Here is a 24,859-nt window from a genome sequence, read left to right on the forward strand (position 1 = left end):
CAACAATTCAGGCAGAGGACAATGTATGTATTGGGATTAATAGCTGTAGATCATATTGTAGAGGATCTCTAATGCTTTGGTAAAAATTGGTGCTGAAATTGTAAGCAATGGTTAAACACTCAAAGTGTTTGAATGTGGAAATAATACGATTTTTAAAAATTGCTTTAAAGAGATGAACCTTGTAGCAACGTGAAGGTAATATGATAATGAGGAACAAAGAGATACTGGGATTCAATAGAATCCTATTTTAGGAAATAATTAGCAAAGGCCCAAACCATAAGCCCCTGGGTGATACAACATAGTTCACCTGGTAAAATACCTATTACAAAGCTTTGTTCAATTAGGTACTTGACAATTTTGAGGGGGATGGATGCATTCATATTAAATACCCAGGACATCTCTATTTTCACGAATGGCAACTCCTTATCATATTCTCTTTCCTACATATTCATGGAAAAGCCTAAGATGGCAACTCTGTCTTACCTGCCCCTCAGTGTGGCCTTGGGAACATTGGGAACACTTTCCTGCACTACAGAAGGAAGAGTGACCAAAGAGCAGACCAGTAACTGACTCCATTCCCAGAGTCTTGTTTTCTGAGATGCCATCGCAGGCCATGTAAGGCCATAGGCAGCCATGAAAAAGTAACTAAAATTTTCTACTTTTATAAGGCATTTTTTTTCTCCAATGGACCAAAAATGTTCTTTTAATAATTCTTTCAATAGCCCTCTGAAGGAAAATGTTGTACAAGAATTATCATTCTGTCTTTACAGATGAGGAAAACAGAGACAGGGAGATTGAGTGTCTCGCCAGAGGCCCCGTAGCAAGTCAATTTTAGAACCAGGAATAGTGATCTTTACTGTGTCTCCAGTGTTTTGGTATCATACTATATTATTTTGAGTATGTTCCTTGTAATCCCTGTGAATGGCAGCAAGTATTAAAATGATTCCCACATTCTAGATACTGATAAATATATACCAACCTTATGAATGCCACAGATGAACTAAGCTGAGAGGAAGATCATTGGGTTTATTCCTATATCTCACTCTTTTTCATATCGTTAACTTACTTAAAAACTTCTAGTGTAACCTATACTTAGCCTTAAATTTTTACTTTTTTTTTTTATCCAGTTTGTCACCAAAGCTGAAGTCTAAACAATGTAAGATTTTGCCCTATGGGATAGCATGTTTCTCAGAAACATAATTTACTTTTTCTTATTCTTGTGCCTCTCACAATAAAGGACACAAAAATGTTGTAAGCTCCAGAAATGTTATTCAATGCATTCGATACTTATATTAGTTTGAGATGATCTAGGCTATAAATAACAGAAAACCCAACTACCAAGAACTTAAACTATAAAGATAATTATAATTTATATAGTAAGAAGTGTGGACGTTAGATGATCTCTGAAGTGATTCAGCAACATAATGCTGTCATCAAATGCCCAGGCTTCTATACTGTTGTGTTTTCAATAATGATTCTTTTTGTTACCTCATGGTGACGAGAAGGCTGCTGTAGATCATGCATCAAATCCTTGTTCAAGAAGGGAAAAAAGAAAAGGGAAGTGGCAGTACCAGCAAGCAACCACTAAGTGCTTCTTTATCAGGAAATAAGAATCTTTACCAGAAGCTTTCCAGAATTTTGTTTATATCTCATTGACCAAGATAAGGAGGCCACTTTAGCTTAAAGGCAAGCTGGAAAGAGATTAGCTTGGCTTTATAGGCAAGAGAAAGAAAGAAAAATAAGGATTGAGAACCAACTGTCATGGCCACAACTCTCATGTCAATCACTGGAGATTCATAAAACACAGTATGCATGTTCTTCATTTAACTGACTTTTACAAAGCTACCTTTTGGGTAAGGTACAAAAATAATTGTAAAGAAATTAGAGAAATGAAGGAAATAAGAGTAATAAATGGGTAAATGTTAAAGGGAAATGACTTCACAAAAAGGGAGAACTTTGATACGATTGGATAAATCAAAAGGTGTCTTTTACAAGAAAATTCCTTATGCACTTTTGAAATATGCTGTGAAAATCAGCAGAGAAATGGGGCATGTAATTCAGCTTATCTGAGCTCACATGTGGAGTTCTCAATTTCTAACTCTCCTTTAAATAATAATGTCACGGCCAGGATTGTTTTATAAAGATAGTTTCACATGGCATTACGTATACCCTTTGAGCAAAATAACTCTTAACTTTCCAATCATTCTGTAAAACACTGGAAACAGAAGAACTCACTGAACTTTGTTTCCAGTATCTGCTTCAAGTATACTTAAGAGATTCTGGATGTCTCTGCATGATTGGGGCCCCAGCAGATAATTAAGTTTCCTGCCCACACACCTTGGGAGTCAGAAATTTTCCCCTGGGTGGTCCTAGCTACAGAAATGACTATCAGGAGTCAACAAAACTCTGGCAAATATGCAAGGCAAGAAAACATTTTAAATGACACCTCAGAGCTGATAATGTAACAATTTCTGATTGCTACTGCCACTCTGCCATATGCATTTTAAATAAAAGAATTTTCCTTTTCAGCTATGCCCCGAGGCAAACCGATCCAGAGTGGCACCAAGTCATAAATTTAATAAATAAAAGTATGTTGTCCATTGTGACATCTTAATGCCAGGCATACATAGGAAAGGCTCTTTGTCCTTAGATTCCTAAGCTCCAGTGAGTACTAAGTGTCCTCGTTGGTAAAGAGAAAATGTGGGCTGAACTGCTGGTCCTCCACACTGTTGGTATTTACTCCCCTGAAAATAACACAATCAGCAGCAGCATAGTAACAAGTGTCTATGGAACAATTATAATGTGTCAGCCCCTGTGCTAAGCACTTTATGTAGCTCTTCCATTTGTTCCTCACAATTATTCTATGAGGTAGACCACATTATCCCATTTTATAAAGAAACTGAGGGCCAGAGATATTAAGTAACCTATCTAGGATAACACATCTTAAGTCATCTGTCACAGAGCTAGCATGAGGTCCGAAGGCATACAGTTCATACCGATACTCCAAAAGAAAGTTTGTAGTATAGCGTTCTGAGACTACTAGAACCTCTCAAACCAGGAAATAAAAGTATTTCTAATATAAGAGTATGTTTCAGACAGTACAGGGCTAGCCATAGTGCAAATTCTTAATAAATGGTAATTAAATTGAAATGCAGTGTTTAGGGGCACCTGGTGGCTCAGTTGGTTAAGCATCCACCCTCGGCTCAGGTCATGATCTCGTGGTTCGTGAGTTCGAGCCCTACGTCAGGCTCTCTGCTGTCAGCACAAAGCCCACTTCAGATCCTCTGTCTTCTTCTCTCTATCCCCCTCAAAAATTCTACAAATAATAAAATAGTTTAGCTATAGCTCAAAAAACACTTCATTGTTTCAGGTTGTTAACCACAATGTCTTAAAAATAAAGAAACATTAAAAAAATTAAAATGCACTCTTTAGTTGCTTGTGTATCTTTATTTTCCAAGAAGCACTGCCCTTATTAAAATAAAAGTAAATACCACAGAATGGAGAGACAGGGCATTTCAAGTTACTGCCACCAGAAGCCTTCATATACCATCTGACATGAGACACATTGCCTAACAATGCAGACCCAGTGGTTACAGGCAACCAAGAGGAGTCAAACAGTTCATAGCCTAATTGCCTTCTAAGTTTTTATAACACCAAGAAAAGGCTTGACCCTCCCAAGCAAGCTTGCAGGAAAATATGTCTTCTTAAAGCCTTCTGACCTTGAAGCACTCATATCAAAAAGCTTCTTCCACCTATAGGCAGATAAGTTTATCCATCATTCTGGGTGTGAAAGAAAATGAGTCTACTGAGACAAGTTTCACTAAAAGAATTACAGATTTTAAAAAAAAAAGAAAAAAAAAAAAAAACACTTGGGTGCATTGGTTTCTCATTTCCAAAGGAATGTCATGGGAAAAGCCATGGGAAATGCCACAGTGAGAGTATTTCCAGGGCTGAACTTTCCAACTATTTACACATCTCAGGGATAACTGATTTCTAAGGAATATGAAGCTCAGTACCAAACAGCAATTAACATTCTTTTACAAAATAGCATAAAAGTTTCGGCAAATAATGACTGTTACCCAAATAATATTGTTTTTAAAGTACCTATTTGTTATTTTTACAGGACTTGGTATCTCTTGTTCTACATCTTTAAAAAATTCTTTTAAAAATGCTATGCCCTGAATACCCACCCCCCACCTCCACCCGAGACACACACACACACACACACACACACACACACACACGTGCGTTCACACATAAAGATGTCTGTTGTAGTTAAAAGAGTGATATTTTGGAGGTCCTACCTGGGCTATTACCTATGATATGATCTCTTGCCAGCTACCATTTACCTGATTTTACTGTTTCCTCTTGTGTAAAATTGAGGTAACAGTACAATGTACACTTGGTTGTCATTATTTACAGTAGATATAGTCTATAAAATAGCCACAAACACTGAATGAGCAAATACTTAACAGCTGTTCTTAGGGAAATGCAAGTTTCGTTTCCTGCAACCCTCTGGTCATATTTCCATCAGCCAATAAATATTTACCTCTGTTATGTGTGTTTCTGTTTTAAGGCATCTTTTTAAATATATATTGATGAGTTATTAACATTGAACTTATGGCCAACAGCACTATAACTCATGCTGAGAGAAGCTTTCCTAATCCACATTTTTTTCTTTCTATAAGGTACATCGCAACCTTCTTGCAGTTAAAAATGTTAGACAACACCTGAGCCTTGTGTTTGAGCACCATATTAAAGGACAAAATCACCACACACACACAAAAAAAACGTACTGAAATGTGAAAGAACTGGCATGAAACTCAATAAACCATGAAAGGGACACGTTTCTCTATGAGAGCTGAAACAAGAAGGCAAGACATAGCTTTGTTCACCTTCAACAGAGGACATCGGCATTGGGCAACTCAAATTTCACTACACCATGCTTGTCTGCCTTGAAAGTGCTAGGAGTGTTGATTTTGGGGTTGCAAATAAATCTCAGCAAAATAGGTAAATGTGTAAACACAGAATTGGCTAATCATAAGGATATACTTGGGAATATTAAAAATCAAATTCTGATTTTCTCAGATAAGATTCTTTATATTAAATAGAAGTCCTTATAGAAGTTATTTGCCATTAACATGCCAAGGGTGTGTAGATCTGCTCTAACTTTTGCATGACCTTGGGTGTCAGAAGACGAAGAGAAGACGGTGCTCCAACAAAGAGTCATGAAGGTGTTGACTTGCAAGAGCCCAAGGAGCGAAAGCAAGAACCGAAAGGCTGCTTCTGAATTGTTTATGCCACACTGCTTTGAAATGACTTCCATTCGTTCATTTATTCAGCTAACAATTTAACATCATAGGGACTTTGCCAGGCAGCGGGTACACAAGGAAGAATGCAATACAGGCACTCCTGTGCAGGACTCTTCTAAGCTTCTGTGGAATTGTACATAGGCCAGACTTTTGCAGCTCTGTGTGCTCATGTAGGAAATGGCAATACAAGCTTGTATTTGCTTCCATGTGTATCTTGTCAAACCAGACTGTACTCCCGGACAGATCACATTGGGAAAGTGGGTGAAATTTTAAGGCAAAACAATGACTACCCCCCATTCCCTGAAGATTAATAAAAGACTATAATGCATGTGAGAGCAAGATGGAAGCTGACAAAGAAGATATTCATGTTAACCTATTATTATTATTGATGAGGAGAACAAAGTTATATTGTTAGCATAAGTCACCAGCCTGGTAAGGTAGTTGTTTGTTTTCCCCGAATGAATGACTATTTTGAAGAAGCACCACAGATTGATTTTTAGAAGGCTAATGTTTTTTAAGACATGCTGAAAACTGCTGGTATGTGCTCTCCCCTGTGGTTTAAGGATTTTCAGACCATCAATATAAATATATAACAAAGCATTTATCATGCCTCTGTAACAGAATGGAAGCTGAAATTCAATGCCGATACAAATAATTTATATTCCGGGAATTGAATTTTTAATGTATAAAATTAAGAAACAGCAACACAAGTTCACTTGTAGATGATCTGAGTCTGAATGTACTGCCCTGAAAGTGATTCACGTCTTCTCAAACTCCCCTTGTCAGTGATGGTCGTGTCATCAATCATTCCCGTCAGTATGTGACAGAAAAGAGTTTTAAAACCTATCTCAAAGTCAGTTTTTCATCATCCTTTTCTTAACCTTAACTATCTAATTCTCAGGAGTTGGATACCATGCATATTTTTATTCTCATTTTTACTGTACTCTGTTTTAATGGCTCCTAGGATGTTCATTGCAGTCCATCAATTTCATCTTTTCTGTTTGATTATATTAAAAAAGTGAATTAAGAGAGGAAGTAATTGCACCATTTCTTCTTTGTTAATAGAAAGCTAGAGTACTTATAGGGTCTTTGTACGGCAAGGCAATAGCATTTACCACTTGTATAAATATTAAAATTCCAAGTGGAAGAACTCAATATCGGTAATCATGTGACTATAACTTTATCATGGCATTACCATCAGCACTAATGTTAACCTACACATTTCTTACGAATTGACTAATACTTCACGAATCATCATTCTTTAAGATCCTCAGTTGCTTCAACCATCCACCAAAACTAGCTAAATTAGGTTTTCATGCAAGAACAGTACCCAAGCCCTCGTTTATTTTTCTTTAGATATGTTCCACACATTCCAATGAGCTGTTGCTCCTTATTATTTAGGGTGTTACTCTTCATTGTTCCTGAATATGAAGTGAAGAGATCACAAGAGCAAGAACCTACTTAAGGAAATAGGGTTCAGAAATAGAATCATGACCCAATAGATGATGCTCTGGGTACAGTTGTACCTGTCAAAAAATTATCAATCTTTCTCAATTTTCATAAAACCGGTGGGGTGAGGGAGTGGGGTGGGAGATGTGAGTGGTCAGTTATCACCCTAGAATGTGGAGCAAAAATGATCTTGAAAATGTTTAAAGAAAGATCATTATCTATGCAGTCCATGATAAATATCAAATTGTTGCACAAATCTGAAATGAGCTCTTAAGAGTTTTGTCTTAAAATGTTGTTAAATGCATGGTTCAGTCAGCTGAGCATCTGACTCTTGATTTCAGTTCAGGTCATGATCCCAGGGTGGTGGTATCAAGCCCCCCATTGGGCTCTGCAACTGAGCATGGAGCCTGCCTCAGATTCTCACTCTCTCTCCCTCTGGCCCTTTCACCCCTCATGATCTCTTTCTCTCGAAACTAAATAAGTTTTAAAAAACAAAATATTATTAGAGTCTCTGCCCAACCCCTGGAGTTGGCTCTGAGTATTTACTTTTTTTAAATTGACCTCCAGGCATTTTTCTTTTACATGCATAACTATGGAAAGATATTTGTATAAGACAAGGTTGATGTGTTTTCTATGGGATACCTATACTGAAAAATAAGGTGATGTAGCATCCTGTGGATTTTGAGACCTGGGACATGGTAATGTACAGTTATCATATGCACCTGCCTAATCCTGTGGCATGCCCCCCAAAAGGCAAGGCCAGTCATCCGTTCAGTGTTTAAGTACCAATTGAGGGTCTGCTACTTTCCAGGTACGGTGGTGAAACAGTGCTGATAATGGGAAACAATTTGATCACATTACCTAATTTGAATGAAAATTCAAGTGAGGTTTCATTCTGTGCCCAATGATTAATACTGCCACATATCATTTCATGTCTTAATTAAAGAATGGAAAGTAAAATCATATTTTGCCTGCTGACTCTGTGTTGGGTACCATACCGGAAATGTTTTCGTTTTGTTTTCCTTGTGTTGCTGTTGTTACTTTTATGAGAGATCTCATTTAATCCTCACTGAACCCTGAAAGGAACTTCACCCAACTTTTACAGATGAAAAAGCTAAGTCTCAAAGAGCCTAAACACATTGGAACGTAACACGTGATCTGGAAGTGGTGGAGATAGAAACAAAATCCAGTATAATCTACTGTATTCCTTACCATTCTTCTTTATTTAGTCTTTGGAGCTATGAAGACTTTTCTGTCTTCAGGAATCCACTATAGCAACCCAGATCCCCTTAAGGAAACCATACCCCGTGTTCCTCTCAGAGCAGAAATGCCTTCATTTCCAGTCAGTGCTTCGGAAAAAATATACAGTCACCTGTACACTAGAATACAGCATTATAGCTGGAGAACAGATCAAGAGCCTAGAGTGAAGAGGGAAAAGAAATTTAAAGTTCTACTTCCAGTCTAAGAGCCAGCCTAGTCTATATAATTCTTGTTCCTTGGTATTTTGTTACAGTGGATTTACCAGAAACAGATACATTCTTGAGCTACATAAGCCTACAAAATCCCTAGGAGAAAAATGGGGTTTCCCCCTTTTGGGATATCAATATATACAACTCTCAAAGTCCCTGGGAAATAATAGGTGATCCTATTTCTCACATTCTTGTATCTCTTTTGTCTCATTGATTGCAAATAGCTTTGAGTATAGACTCCCCAATGTGTTTTCCAAGTGTTTTTCTTTTGCATAAAACATGAAATTGTCAAGCGTGGAGGACTATACAGTTCACTGCAGCCACCAGAAGTCATTGATTCCTGAATTTATTTTTTCCAGATTTCAGATCTATTTTTCATGCTGCTTGTCATATAGGGTTGACATGTGTCACAAGATGCTGCTACATGTTGAAGTGATGCATGACCATCAGGCAAAATTCTCAAAGAATAATGCATTTTAAATGCTTCTCTATTGGGTCTAATGTACTCAGACAATTGCCAAAAATCAACATCTAGGGAGTAATATAAAAAAAGTTATCTCTCAATTAGACCCCTAAAAGCTAATAAACAAAAAAACGAAGTAAGAGACAGTCTCCAGCTTTATTGTTTTCTTACTTTAAATGAATAGAGTTAACAATGGTTATTAAAATGCCATTGAAAGGTTGATAACCTTTCAAGTCTCTTCTTCATAGAGGGTTGGAGTTCCCCCCAGGATTCTCATTTAATTGTGGCACTGATTTTCTTTGAGTTATGTGCAGATCCCTTCATTTACTAAGGATCAATATTTCTCATCTTTCAAATCCTGTCTCTTCTCTGGAAATTATTATTAGCAAAAGGAAATGAGGACTATAAGATGAAAGTCATTTTTATCCTATAGCATGATATTTATTCAAGGATTCCTGTGATAAGGCAAATGTATGTAGTCTACATTTATAAATAAATCAGCATTTCTGGGTTATGTCAATAGAATAACATTGGTACAAGGTAAGTGGTGGGGCTTGCTGTACCTGACAGCCCATGGTCTATGCAGGAAATCTAGATTACAGGTCAAAAGAACTAAGTCACCATCTCTGTTTCACTGTGAAGTGTTTAAAGCAAAAATAAAGACTCATCAGGGGACACTGCCTTCTCTACTGTTGCACACACATACTATTATCTGAACACATGTCTTATACAGAAGCAGAGATAAAATGCTGGCACAATCTTCTCATTGGTCCACTGTCTTTGTACAGAGTGGACACAATGAAATGAGGCTAAAATGAGATAAACAGTAATGTGGTGAAAAAATATAGCATTCCTTCTAACAAAATGTTAGATGCTATTCATTCTCTACTAATAGTGCTCCTACTTGATACTTGGCTTTGAGTCATTTGGAAGGAAAGCTATGTAACTCACTCATTTCACATGGCTGTCTATGTGGTGCCCATTCATCTCTTCTGTGTCTCAACTCCTGCCACTTGTTCTCCTTATTTCTGCCCAATTACTAATCTATTAGGTTGAGCTATGTGAAATCACCAATATTGAACCTTTTAGACTATAAAGACAGCAATTTCATGTTTCAGCCCATAACTCTAGTTTACTGGTCTTACCATGTTACTTCTCTCTGGACTCCAGCTTTCAATCAGTTAGCTTTTCTTCACTTGCTTGCCCATTCCCAGCCCCTTCCTACCTTTACTTGGCTAATTCTGACTCATCTTTTAGGTCTCTGCCTGTATTCCTCTTTTTGCAGCAAACTTTTCACTGAAAAAAAAAAAAGTGGGGGGGGGGGTGGGGAGGGCTCTGTGCTCCTCCTCATCAGAAAATATATAGGGTCCAACCTTTGCTGTTCTCACCAACAGCTATGTGCAGCATCCATTCTTTCAAACATAGTCCCATTGAATTCCTTTACCTGTTTTATTATTATGTTTCTGACAATTTATGCCACACTAGAAATACTTGCATAGATTGGGGATTTATTCATTCTTCATGGTAATTAAAACTTATTTTGGGGGTGCCTGGGTGGTGCAGTCGGTTAAGCGTCCGACTTCGGCCAGGTCACGATCTCGCGGTCCGTGAGTTCGAGCCCCACGTCAGGCTCTGGGCTGATGGCTCGGAGCCTGGAGCCTGTTTCCGATTCTGTGTCTCCCTCTCTCTCTGCCCCTCCCCCGTTCATGCTCTGTCTCTCTCTGTCCCAAAAATAAATAAAAAACGTTGAAAAAAAATTAAAAAAAAAAAACAAAAACAAAAACAAAAACTTATTTTGATGGCATTCACCTTCCTCAGCCAATAAGCAATCACAAATAGCTGCTGCAAATGTGCTTTTCTCTAAGTTGCATAAATTCCTCAACCTCTACCCGTTTTGCTCAATTGCGTTTACATACAGACAATAGTTTCTATTATAGTCACAGAGAAAGCTATGTTTTCACCTGATTAGTCATCAGTACAATTCCAGGTGCTGCCAGTGCCTAATCTGATTCTTATCGATATGGATTGAATATCTGTTCTGACACTAGGATGCTTCAGGGAAAGAGCTCTACAAGATGCTATTATAAACCTAACTATTACTCCTACTGGAGCCTGAGCTTGAATGCTGTAAAATGGATAAAACTTCCCAAACTCAGCAAAAATCTATTGCTTACTTTTAAGGGGATGTTTCTAACACATTCCCAGTAGATTGACAATAGTATGGACTCAAGTTTTTATTCTCATTTCCAGGAAAAGGGACCACCATAGGAGTATAGCAATCACTGATATAGACAAAAAAGTCAATCAAAAAGTTTTTCCTCTAAGAAAATACACCTTGACACATCCTTTGCTCTAATTATTAACAAACTTGGACAATAAAACCATTCGGACTGCCAACAAGGTGATGTTAGGTTATTTAAGGTAATTTTTGAAGAACGTTTATGGCAAAAAAAAAAAAAAAGCCACTAAATTTAGTACAGTTATAAACAAAGTTAAAGTTAAAAAATAAAAATTAAAAATTAAACAAAGAACCCAGAAAAAAATAAAATAAAGTCTTATCTTTATAAAAACATAATCTTTTCCTGAAATATGTTCATAGAGCTATCAAAAGGATAAATGAATTCTAGGACTACAAGTTTCACATCAAAATCAACCTGATTAAACAATCTATTGAGTGAAATGTATTTATTTCATTTAATGACTGTGCAACATCGTAACCACTGTTTTACTGAGTACCAAGAATACAAGGTCAGTGAACACAAGTTGGCACACAGAAGCTTTCAGTCTAATACAGAGTAAGAATAAACAAACGAAAAGGAAAATGCATCTAACAAGCACCATGTTTCATGAGTCTACCAATTGTGACACATGGCAAGAGTTCACGAGGACATATTTCTGTAGGACTTTAGCAGATCACACAATTTCATAGGACAGTCTTAACACATCTCTTGTCACACTGAGTTGCTTCCGCCAACAAACATATTCCACCAACAGACAAATACTTAAGAGAACCACCTTAGCTCTATTTGGCCATACCAGAGATTTTGGATATTTGCCAGTTGTTAATTGCTTTTGATTAATTAGCCACAGAGACATACCAAGGTGGACAAATGTTACTGAGATTTATGCTCAGAATCATTTTTCCATGCCTCTACTTTCCAAAGGTTCACAGGAGTTTCCTTTACATCCAACACCAACATCTCCCACACACACTCAAAGAGTTTAAAATTAAAAGGCCTTTCATGTGGTGGCAAATAATAACAGTAATGATCATAATCGCCTGACGATCCAGAAAAGATCATTAAAAAGGATTATTGTGCTATAACATAACAAAAGAAAGCAGCAGGCAGAGAAAAATGAATAGGGAACTTTAGGTATATATTTTAACAAAAGACAGGATTGATTTTTTTTTTCTTGGAACTAAAGCTTTGAGATGAACTTAATTTTTACACAGAAAAACCCAGGCTGAGAAAAAGATTTCTTAAGTCAGGGGGGAACTTTTCTTTGTCAGTGGCCTTTAAAGTTGTTGAGCTGAACTTATCAATGGGGTCGATTCCACTGCACCTTGTAAGTACATATGGATAGTTTTTTTCAATTTAAACTGAACACCTACCTTTAACACCAAGAGCCACCAATAATGCAGAGTGGGATTTTGCCCAAAAGGTGAAAAAAGAAATTCTTAATCTTACACACCTTGAGTTTGAAAACCTACTTATATCATCTACTGAATACTTTTAGGGCTGGGGATGTGTATTTTTTTTTCTAAAAAATAAAAATACGTAAAGTCATTATCTAGAGAAGATACAAAGTACTTGCCAACAGTAACAAAACAAAATAAAAGTTCATGTGCCAGGTGATCCTGATTAATGTGCTCAATTGCTATGTTTTGAAAATTTAGGACAAGGACTTCCTCTCCTGACCAAGATGGAGTAACAGGAGCCACGTTTACTTTTCTGACTAAAACAACTAATAACCTAGAATATTTAAAGGAATAGTTATTAGACATTGGACATTAGGCAGTGCATAACTGTGATTCCTGAGAAAAAACAAAGTGAGCCCCATGATGGTCACTTACTTCCTCAAAAAAATTTCCAAACTGCAGCAGCTAGATGGAGACCAGATACAGCCTCACCATCCCACTAAATGAGGAGATAAGCTGGGAGTCCAGGGAAGACAAGGCAGCTTTGAAGGGAAAAGAGAGAGCTGAACATAGAGAAAACTCCCAACACAGCAGGGCTCCCAATCTAGTCTTAGACTGATTAACTCATGCATGTGAGGAAACTACTTGAGGCCAGGATAAGAACCATGAGAATGGATTCAGAGGAGCAATCATCAGAGTTTACACAGGGCTGGAAATAATTTGTATTGCCACCAGCCAGAGTGACAAAAGGTCTTGTAATCCACAAGATATCAGGTACAGTACTCGTGATGAGCGACAGAGTGCCTCATTAGTGGAGCAAAATCCAAATTAAACCAAACAGAGATGTGCCCCTCCACCCAACAAATGTGAAAAGATCCAAAAGGATCAAAAACTGAAGTGGGTCTCTGAACAAAATTCATGCCTATTTATAGTAATAAAAAAACATCCAGCACCCAACAAGGTAAAATTCAATTTTGATATCCAAGGGTATCAAATCAAAAATTAATAGGCATGCAAAGAAGTAGGAAAGTAAGACCTGTAACAAGAAGAAAAATAAATTGATAGAAACACACCCAGAAATCACATGGATGATAGAATCTGTAGACAAGAACATTCAACCAGCTATTCAAACTATATTACAGATGTTCTAGAAGGTAGAAGGAGATTGAACATGTAAAGTGCAGACACATATTCAAATCAAAATTCTAGTAATAAAAACTATAGTTTCTGAAAGGAAAAGCACATGGGATAGGATCAGCAGCAGATTAAACACTAAAGATTATTAACCTTAAAACATAGAAATAGACACTAATGAAAATGAAATACAAATAGGAAAGTATAGGGGAAAAAGGAAAAGCATACATCTGTGAGCTAAGAGACAACTTCAGGAAGTCTACTATACATGCAGTTAGAGCCTACAAAGGAGAAGAGAAAGAGAAGTGGAAGAGAAAAAAATATTTAACAAATAATAGCCAAAATTTTTCTTAGTTTCATATGAAGTATAAATCCTCTTCTCCAAAAGTTTCAACAAACCTTTCGTACTAGACACATCAAGAAAACTACCCAAGGTAATACCATCAAATTGCTGAAAAAGTGGCGATGAGACATTCTTAAAAGTACACTTTTTATACAGGGGAAGAAGGATTATCTATCTCTCTTTTGAAACAATGCAATCCAAAATACAGTAGTGTAGTATCCATAAAGAAGTGAAAGAAGAAAATTTAATCCACAATTCTATACCCAGCCTTACTAGTTTGTTTTCAAAAATGAAAGAGAAATAATTACTCTTCTGGCCATCACAATGTTGAAAGAATTCACCACCACCAGATCTGCACTGCAGCTAATGTTAACGGAAGTCCTTCGGAATGAAAGAAAATGATACCGAACTGCAATATGGATTTATGCAAAGAAATGAAGAGCACCAGAAGGAGGAAAAACCCGTATCATATAAAAGGAGGCTAAAAATTGAGACCCTAATGCAATAGATACTAAAGATTAGCCGGATTCCCACGTGCAACATTTAGAATGGAGAAAGCCAAGAACTACTGTGGTGAGTCCCGCACCCTCAGCCAGATAAGATACGAAAAGCGGTCAGAGGCTTAGGAGGGAGAATACATTGCAGGCTATTTATTGGCAGAGTGTTGCCAAACAGGTTCCTTTAGGGGGGAATATGGAGTCCTTTTCCCTTCACCTCAAGCTTGGGGAAAGGAATGCATATGGAAACACTTGGAGAATTTGTCTTTGGAGTCATGGAGTGTTTGTCCCTAACTCACAGCTGAGAAACTTTAAGCCACCTAAAGCTGCAGAATAGAAACAAATGTATAGTTTGTCCTGACTCATGTTTCTAAGAGCAAGGGATATGTGGCTATTTCCCCGGGGTAAGCACGGACAGTAGCGAAGAGAGCCAGTATGACATGATCTTAGGTGCTGTCGTACAGAGCAGTCCTGAAGGATGGTCAGATGACAGCAGCAAGAACATGGATGTATAAGTGAACACCAGATTTCAGGAAAAGGCATCACAAGAAACTATCTGGAAGAGAGAAGCATTGTCCAGGTCAAGAGAATTGCAGAAAAGTGATCTACAGTGCAGCAGTGGAAATTAATTCAGCAAAGTACCCCCAGTGTCATCTTTAAACATTGGCTAAACTAAAAGGATACAAAGTCACTGAGCCAAGAATCACCCTAAATCTTTGCTCTCTCTCCTCAACTTTTTTCATCTGTTACAATTTATCAGGGTACAAAACAATAGCCATCACAAGTAGGGCAGGAGTTCTATGGGGAGAGAAAGCAAAATCAACCACACTCCTCCTCTTGGAAGGCAGAAAGCCACCAGCTTCAGGTCAAAACACACAAAGGGGAATGGACGTACCTTTGAAGAAAGATTATGTTGAATTTTACAAAGTATGAAAAAACACCCTGTTAAAAAAAAAAAAGTCAAGACACCTGGGTGGCTCCGTCAGTTAAGAGTCTGACTCAGTTTTGGTGCAGATCATGGTATCTCAGCCTATGAGTTCGAGCCCTGCATCAGGCTCTGCACTGACAGTGTGGAGCCTGCTTGGGATTCTGTCTCCATCTTTCTGCCCCTCCCTGACTTTCTCTCTTACTACTTCTTAGTAAGGAGAAAAATCATGTCTTCCATCATTTTTTTAAAGGTTATTTTGAAATCTGTTGAGTTTTGAAAGAAAATATATATACGTATATCTACTTATGGGTATGCAGGCAATTTTTGAAGGTACACACCAGGAAATGGTAACTAATTAAATTTTGGTCTTTTCCCAGAAAAAGCCCAAACATTGAGGACAGGGAAGTTTCACTTCTATCTTTTTTACCGTTTGAACCTTCTTCTTTCATCACCACATACATTGTGGCATTCACTGTCAGTTGCTACTCAATACCCATTCACCCCTTCGTGCTAAAAGAATCCTGATTTTGTTCAGGACAGCCAAGTACCAACCCACAAGAAATGGATCTCAAATAAGCTACACTGGATTCCCTGTGAAACTAGAGGAAGCATGTATTTCACTTCTAAAACAAAAAAAATCACCAATAAATACATTGCATGGCACCACCTTTCCCCTGTTTTCTCCATCTGCAATGAATGCAGACTGATAGCTGGAGCTGGAGCGAACATCTTACAGCATTGGAAAAGGACAAAAGCATCACAGAGACTTTGATCCTGACCTCATGGAACCTGTAAATAGAAACCAGAACCTCCCAACCTCTTGTTATCTAAGATTACAAGTGTGTCCCTTGGGTGTCAGCAGTATCACTCAATAGCTTGTTAGAAATGCAGAACCTCAGGGGGCACCTGGGTGGCTCAACAGGTTAACTCTGACTCTTAGCTTTGGCTGAACTTACGAGGTTTTTGAGTTTGAGGCCTGACTCAGACTCCATGCTGACAGTGTAGAACCTGCTTGGGATTCTCTCTCCCTCTCTCTCTCCCTCTCTCTCTCCCCCTCTCTCTCTCCCTCTCTCTGCCCCTTCCCTTTTCCTGCTTGCTCATGCATGCGCTCTCTCTCTCTCTCTCTCTCTCTCTCTCTCAAAATAAACTTGAGAAGAGAAGACAAGACAAGAGAAGAGAAATGCAGGAGCTCAGGCCTCACCCCAGACCTACTGAGTCTGAAACAGCATGTTGAGAAGATTCCCCAGGTGAGTCATAGACACATCAGAATATGAGAATCACTGCTCTACAAAAAAAAAAGAAAAAAAAAAAAAAACTTCCTGTTTAAGTCATCAGGTATGTTAACTGGAGTTGACATTATTTAAATCATACATGTATGCATTGTGTTCTCAATAAAAAATAAAACTACTTGAAATGATATAGTATAATAATAGAAAAATACTTACATAAACTTTTTAAAAGATGTTTAGGTGCTATTTATTTCCCTTCAGCACAGGTAGCAAAAAGCAAAAACTATAGTTGCAAATGAGGTTTCTAATCCTTTCAGAATGAAAAAAAAAAATTCAAATAAATTCCAATGCTAAAGTTTCAAATGAACTCCAAATGCCACCCTGTATTAAGGCTTAACATTAAACAGCCTCCAATAATGGCATAATATAGATATATAGCTATAATCAATTATTTTTTAATTTTGCCACATTGTTCTTGTTTACTCTAGATTTGAATTTAATCAAATGTAAGCTCTGTGATAATTTTATCAAGATACACTTTTTGTATATAGGGGTTTTTTGGGGTTTTTTTGTTGTTGTTTTGCTTTTTTTTCTTTGTTTGTTTGTTTTTCTGGTTTAAACCCTAGATGCTATTTTAAAGCACGGACTGAAATCACCTGCGTTAGTAAAAACAAACTCCCACCACCAGCATTTTCCATTTCTGCTGGCTGTACAATTGAACTGCTTATGTATCCTGGCTCTGCTGTAAAGAAATTTTGGGCTCAAATCCCAGGATTGATTCCACTACAACAGGATTGTCAGCTACAGAATTCTGTAAAAGTTTCCTTCCTTCTACATTTATTTAACCCAAAGATTTGAAGTCTTGGTCACCTAAAGTTTTGCACTAACCAAAATTTCACAGGATAACTAAGAGAAGCAGAAGAGGTGGCTGAATCAATTTTGTCCCCATATTCTGAACATATTCACAGAACAGAAAATGTATCTATTTGATAACCCAGAAAGCTATACAGTATATTCTATAAATATATTTTGTAAATGTGCATGCAAGGTTGAAGCGGAACAAGGCTCAAGGAAAACACTTATGCATGTAATCTGCATCAAACAGGTAACAGCCACACTGCCATTGAGATTTCCTAACCACATTTTATGTAAAGAAGAGAGGAAAATGATATTAAAGTAACTGCACTTTGGTTTCACACTGATACTGAAAATATGAAAACGATTAGAACTACATAAAAATTCCATGAAACTGATGATGCATTGAAAAAGTGTGTTGTTTTTAATTTCTGACTACCTTCAGTGCCCACTTCTAGTGGCCATTTTTCAATAGGTAAAGTCTGAAGGATATCATACATCTCACAGCACTCTATTTTTCTCTATTTTCCATATGTATATATCTGTCTCCTAATTGACTAGGAGCTCCGACCCTAGGATTGTGCCCAGCTCCTAGTAAGCACTCCATTTTTGTTTTCTATTTAGTTTCGTGTTGGGCTCACTCTGCTGCCACTGCTTATAAAAATGGTTGTTCTGATGTGCTTCAACTTTATCCATTTTATCCACAGATGCCCTAGAATTTTCTCGCTTGCCTCTAAGAGACTAGTTTTAAAGGTGGAAATCAGGACTGAAATGATAAAGTTGCCATGGGGCTAGGTGGGGTTAAAATCTAAGAACTTAGATTTCTGTCTGCCAATAATTAGTGGAAAGACTTTGGGTAATTCTTCTTGTGGTAGAGCCACTCCCTAAGGAATGTGGTGAAAACCTCAAGACAGCGGAAGGCAACCTGTCTATGTATGCATGGGAGACATTCCTCATGACTCTGTAACATGAGACCACCCAGACTGTATGTTACCATATATGGGAGACAAAGGAGCAAAAATTGTACACAATGCTACACCCCACTGCACTTGGGCTCAGCCGTTTCAGCTGTGGCCGCGCCCATGCCAACACAACAAATTTGCTTCCTGCACAAAAAAGCCTCAGTGTCCCATCTCTCTGTGCAAGAATCCTGCTACATCCTAACCTCTCTGGGTTTCATGTTCTCTGTAAAATGAGGGTTTTGCTCTACATTTAGTAATCTTCAGGGTCCCTCCTCATCTTCAACCTTTTGAGCTCTCTACTCTTCCAGTCTTCCAACCCCACCCTCAACACCCTCGTTGCCAAGCACAGGACTAAGAAAATAAGCTTAGACGGGATCACTCAGAGTTCATGGCTCATAACATTCAAAATCCAATCACAAAAGGCCTTTCTAACCTGATCATTTTTTAAACTACAGGTAAAAGGTCGAAGTCCAAGTACAACTTTTAATGGGTAAGCACTAAATTGTCCTACCTTTAAGTGATGCTCCAATTCAGAAACAAGTTTCTCCTCCAAGATTAATTACCGCTGTCTGACACTATTACCCATTGAAATGTTCTATAAGACCACAATACCAAGAGTTTCAAAAAGTGTCACACACCAGCAATTCCTATTACTGAAAACATGAAGATGACAATTGAATATAGAGGGAGGGGGGAAGCTGCCCCCAGGTGGTTTTTCTGAGCTTAGCTTGCACCTCAACAGGGGATGATGAAAGCTGGCACTGACCTTGGCAGGACTACCCAGAACATCTTTCTATTAAGTTAAGGTTTCCTTTAAAATGCTTTGGAACAGAGGAAATAGAGAGGAATTCTGTTGTCAACAACCAAATGTGCTGCTTAGTGTCACCTTTTCAGTTTCATGACATACACATTTGCATAGCAATTGCTTGAGAAGATCTTTCTTTTCCCTTCTAATTGGATTGAATTGCTCCTAGATCTTTCTTCTAGTCCCAAAAGCGATAATGAGGGGGTGGAATATCTTAAGCTAAAAGGTAGAATTATTTAAAGCACTCACTTTGGATTCCAAAGCCACTGTAGGTGTTTCCTCTTTCTCACTCTCTCTCCTTCCTCTTTTCCTCCCTCCTTCTCTTTTCTTCTTTAATGAGTTTCCTGGGGGTATATTTTTCCTTACGGATATCCAATAACTTTGTTTTCACGTTGTCTTTGGGTGTGTGATTGGTCATGTGTGGCACTGAGCCGTGCTAACGTACAGATCAGTAGGAGCCCCTACATTAGGAGAACCTTACAGTTTTTATAAGCCTTCTGACACCCATTTCTTGGGCTACACAACCCTGGGTGTGGAGAGGAGAAAAGAAAACTGTTTTGAGGCAAGATCTGTTCCTGGTACTTTGAGGAAACCTTTCTCAGGGCTCTTCACATGGCTTTGAAAAGGGAGCAGAAGGCAAGCTGAGGGCAAAACACAAGCTAGCACACACTGCACCCCACCCCCTCAGATGGGATATGTATGATATTTCTCAGGCATTTCTGGCTGCCCAAGAACAAAGGAAAGGAAAGGAAAGGAAAGGAAAGGAAAGGAAAGGAAAGGAAAGGAAAGGAAAGGAAAGGAAAGGAAAGGAAAGGAAAGGAAAGAAATGGTTACTTGATAGAGATCACAGACCTGCAGGAACTGAGTCTCCATCAGTTTACAAATATCTTAGTAAATTACAAGAAAAAGTCAATCTTATCAATACCCTAATCTCCAGAAACCCATAGACTCAGTTTCCTGGAGCTCCAACATCACCCTCCCCTCCACAGTGATGTGGGGAACAGAGGCAAGAAGGAAATGGCAGGTAAAATTAAATTTCCTTATAACCTGCAGCCCATTGACAAATACTTGAGGTAAATACAGAGTTTACCATTTCTAGAAGGAACACAACCTTAGCTTGACAATAGCAAGGCCTCCAGTATCTTAAGAGTCTTCTTTAGCATATCAAAGTCCATCTGGAGGCCTCCCTTTTGCCTTTATCTCCCCTAACTCCACAGTATATAACCAGTCGCTCTTCACAACCCCAGTGCTGCTCTTTATGCCCAAGGGCCCTGTCCCCATGCTTTAATAAAATCATCTTTTTGCACCAATGGTATCTTCAAGAATTCTTTCCTGGCTATCAGCTCCGAACCCCTACCATTCCAAAACCCCATCAGCTTTATAGAACTTTTCTACCTTTTCCCCCTTCTTTTTCCTCTCCCCCTTTACCCCTTCTTACCCTCTCCCCTCTCACTCTCTGAGAATGCCAAAAAGAGATCATCTCAAATAAGGATATATGCAAAATAATAGGGTCCAGATGCAAACCAAAGGAGAACATCTTTTAGCATGAAAAGGGTAAGATCTTAAAGGGGCACATCAGTTATACACTCGGTTAGAGGACATTCCAAGGAAATGCGAAGAAAACCATTGTGGACAGGGACCAGAATTTTATATTCTTCATCACCCTCACAACAAATAAAAGTACCATCAACAAAGTAAGAGTGTAATAAAGAAACAAAACATAGCAATAAAGAAAGGTCAAAAAGAGTCTAATTTGACAGAGGATTCTTAAATGGGAAGAGGCAACTGTTCATTTAATTCCAATGTGCTTCTTGTTCCCATTTTAATAAAGGACAACCGTGTGGGGGGAGGGGGGCACAGGGGATGCTTTGAGTAACCTGAAGGGGTACAACACATTTATAGATGTCCAGTTCACATGATGGCCACTGCTCTTTTAACCATTTAACACCATGGGTGTCAGGGAATAGATTAGAGGAAAAATTTAGTTTCCAAAGATCTATTATTATATAGGGGCCAAGGGCCACCCACCCATGATAAGCCACTTCAGCATAAAAGGTTATTTTGAGTTAAAGAATAATCAAAACCCAGTAGATTTAGGAAAAGCTCTGTATCTCCCCCTCAACTGCCTAAAAAGAATTTAGATGGAGAAGATGCTCCAGGAAGGAGCTGTCACCATAGATAACTACATTATGACATGAACCAGACAGGGAGGAACCCGGAAGACTTGTTTGATCAGTCTTCTACATCCTATTGTTTCCGGAATGGCTCAGTGAAGATTTGTGTACCAAACATCTACTCTTGTTCATTCCTCCTGAGGGTAGCATTCCTTCTCTTTGAAGACCCAGACCTCTACTCCCTTCTCCTCAATTCAGAATGACACATGTACCTCATTTAGCCTGTTTTTGGAATTTCCATGTCTGTCTGAATTCTTTGTACATATGCTATGAAATTCGACTTTCTCCTGTTCATCGGTCTCATGTCAATTTGGTTCTTAGTTCAGCTACAAGGACCTCGAAGGGGACAGAGATTCTTGCTCCCTGACAATTTCATTATAGACCATATTAATAAAATGAATGCATCCTTTTTCCTCAGATTTCAAAAGGAACACATGTGCCTCCATTCATTTAATTTCTCAATTACTCATTTTACCATAAAAGATCACTAAGTTAAATGCTTTGAAATAAAATTGAATTACCACTTCCCTTCTGTTGAAGTTTTCAATTTAATATTTCATAAGAAAGTTTATATTTTAATTCAAGGCTGCTATTAGAACAATAGGTGAGATAATGTCATTACAGGACAGGAAGGCAGATAGCCTCTACTTTCCTTGAAAGAATTGTTGAAAATAGTAATTTCTTGAAAAGTATAATCTGAACTTCTTCTATTAAGAAAAAAATTAAGAAAAATTACTTTTTAATACAGAATACATTTATTTCGAGCATATACATTTTCTGTATACTCTCATTAATATCCAACATGAGTATTATCCAATGCCTATTAAAATTAAACACACACCTTTAGGTGTAGGCCTCCCCATGTGAATGCCAACACAGGACAAGCTATATACTGTCAAAGTCTCTACCATCAACTAGGTCATTCTTGCTTCTTCCAGATTGCTCCATGAACTACTGGCCAAGACAGATTTGTTGCCATTGACCATACTGCTGGGATGGAATTGGTAAATATTACTCACCAAAACTTCAGAGTTTTGGAATGCTAAGGTCACCAATTTCATGTACAGCTGATGTGGTTTTGGAATGGTGGGGTCCCAGAGCTGATAGCCAAGAAAGAATTCTTGAGATGTCTTTGGTGCAAGAAAGGTGATTTTATTAAAGCACTGGGATAGGACCCTTGGGCAGAAGAGTTGCGCTGGGGTTGTGAAGAGAGGCTGGTTTTATACTATGGAGTTGGAGGGGTAAGGACAAAAGGGAGGCCTCCAGAAGGACTTTGGTATGCTAAAGAGAACTCCAAAAAATTCCAGGGGCCTTGCTATCCTCTAGCTAAGGTTGTTTTCCCTCTGGCAAAGCATTAACATTACCACAGTATGCAGTTCCTGGAGAAATGGTGTAGTCTATATTCACCTCAAGTATTTGTCAATGGGCTGCAGGTTATAAAGAAATTTAATTTTACCTACCACTTCCTTCTTGCCTTTGTTCCCCACATCACCAGGGAGGGAAGGGTGATGTCTGGGCTCCAGGAAACTGAGTCTACAGGTTTCTGGAGATTAGGCTATTGATAAGATTGCCTATTATAATTTACTAAGATATTTACAGACTGTTGGGAGACTCATGTCCGGCAGGACTGCCATCTCCATCAGTTAACCACTTATTGTCTTTCCTTTGTTCTTGGGCAGCCAGGAATGCCTGAGGAATATCACACATATCCAACCTGTGGGGGCGGGGTGTGTGCTAACTCGTGCTTTGCCTTCTGCCTGCCTTATGCTCCCTCATCACAGCCAAGGCTTGTTTTTCCCCCCTCTTTTATTCCTTCATATGTATGTATGTATGTATATGTGTATGTATTCTATCATATATTTTATCTATTCCCACTATATCCCAACCCTCCTTCTTGTGAACATTTTTTATCGCCTCTTCTTACAGTATTTGGCACACGTGTTCATTGTAAGTGATTAATAAATAATCATTGTTTATTTTGTGTATGTGCCAAGCTGCAGTTAGGTTTAAGGTAATCTCACATACTGTAATTGTTGCAGGACGTTTTTAACACAATACTCAGGATTTGTTGTCTTGTCACTTTGAAGAATCAAGAGGTGGACGCAAAATGAGCAGCAGGAAAGTTTATTAGAGTCTAAGATCAGAAAGTAAGCATAATAGGAATGCTCTCTTTACAGAGAGGGAACACTTGAAAGTGTCTATAGGCAAAACTATAGGCAAGGTTCCTTGTTTTATAAGGTTCTGGTCGCCCCCCTCTTCCCTTCCCCTTCATCCCTTTTCAGGTTCTACCCTTACTGGCAGGACAACTCTACGTGCTGGATTGTCCATTCCTGATTGGCTTGACTCCATTGTGTGAGAAGTCAGACTATGTCATACTGTCCCTCCTGTAAGTTTTCCTATAACATAAGTTTTATGGTTTAGCTAGGTATTTTTTATTGTCAAATTCCTGAGGGGGACCTAAAGGGAAGGGTGTGGTGTCTGTTACATTCTTAAGAGGAACCTTATGCTTGAGGAGGCTTACTATGGTGGACACTTCCCATATTGTTCCAAAAGATATGGTTTTCCCCCACCCAGAGACCTCAGGTCCTAACCTCCTTCTCTCTCTCTCTCTCTGCTTATTTTATCCTATCTTTTCCTATCATATAATCAGAAAATAAGGATGACAAAACATCATTATTATTTAGGCTTTTAATAGCAGATTTAGGAGTTTAGATTTGATGCAGTAAGTGCAAAGTTCCTATTGGAACTTGAATAATGATACTTGGTATCAAATACACTTTGTCAAAGATGTTTCCTGCAATAGGCCATAGATGTAATTTTTCTTTTAAAATATTTTTAGAAAACTGTGACAATAAAAGAAGTTCTAATTATTTCTTTGTCCCAGGAATCAAGCACTACTCTAAATTCCTGAAATTGACAACATCCAGCCAATAAGGTTAACAAGAGGTCAGTACCAGCCAATAGATGTTTGAGTTGCTTCTGTATCCACTCCCCTCATACACAAACCTACCCTCACCACAATGTCCCAGGAGGCCAAGCAGAGCAAATGTTAAATCCTGCTTGCAGCATCCTAGTTAAGGAGCCTCGGTTTCTCACCAAAAACAAATTCCCACGGGAATTTGACCAAATTCAAATGACCAAAAATTAAAGTAGCAAAGGCAACCAAACTTTGGAGGGGATATTTAGATACAATTTTCTGAGACCAGATTTTTTACTTTGGATTCTACTTGTTTTTGTTCATACTTAGAAGAAAGCTTCAAAGAGAAAAGGAGAAGATACATGTGGCTTATGTGTGCCTAGGAAAGAACTTTCCTTTTAATAACATACCATTTCTTATGAAAACCAATAGGTCAGGAAAACAAAATGTTAGGGAATGTTGTATAAGAAAGAATTTGCCTGATGTTCATCCTGAGTTCCTGGAAGGGAGCATCTAAGCTTTTGAAATTTACATACAAGTTTCACATTTGGGTCTCTCTGAGACCTCACCCTACATGTCTCTTCACTGACTAGTCCTGATCTGTCTCCTTTATAATACAACTGCAATCATAATTATAGCACTCTGAGTTCTTAGTCATTCTAGCCAATGATAGGACCTGAGG

Source organism: Panthera onca, chromosome C2, assembly GCF_046562875.1.
Source record: "Panthera onca isolate mPanOnc1 chromosome C2, mPanOnc1 haplotype 2, whole genome shotgun sequence".
NCBI classification, from domain to species: domain Eukaryota; kingdom Metazoa; phylum Chordata; class Mammalia; order Carnivora; family Felidae; genus Panthera; species Panthera onca.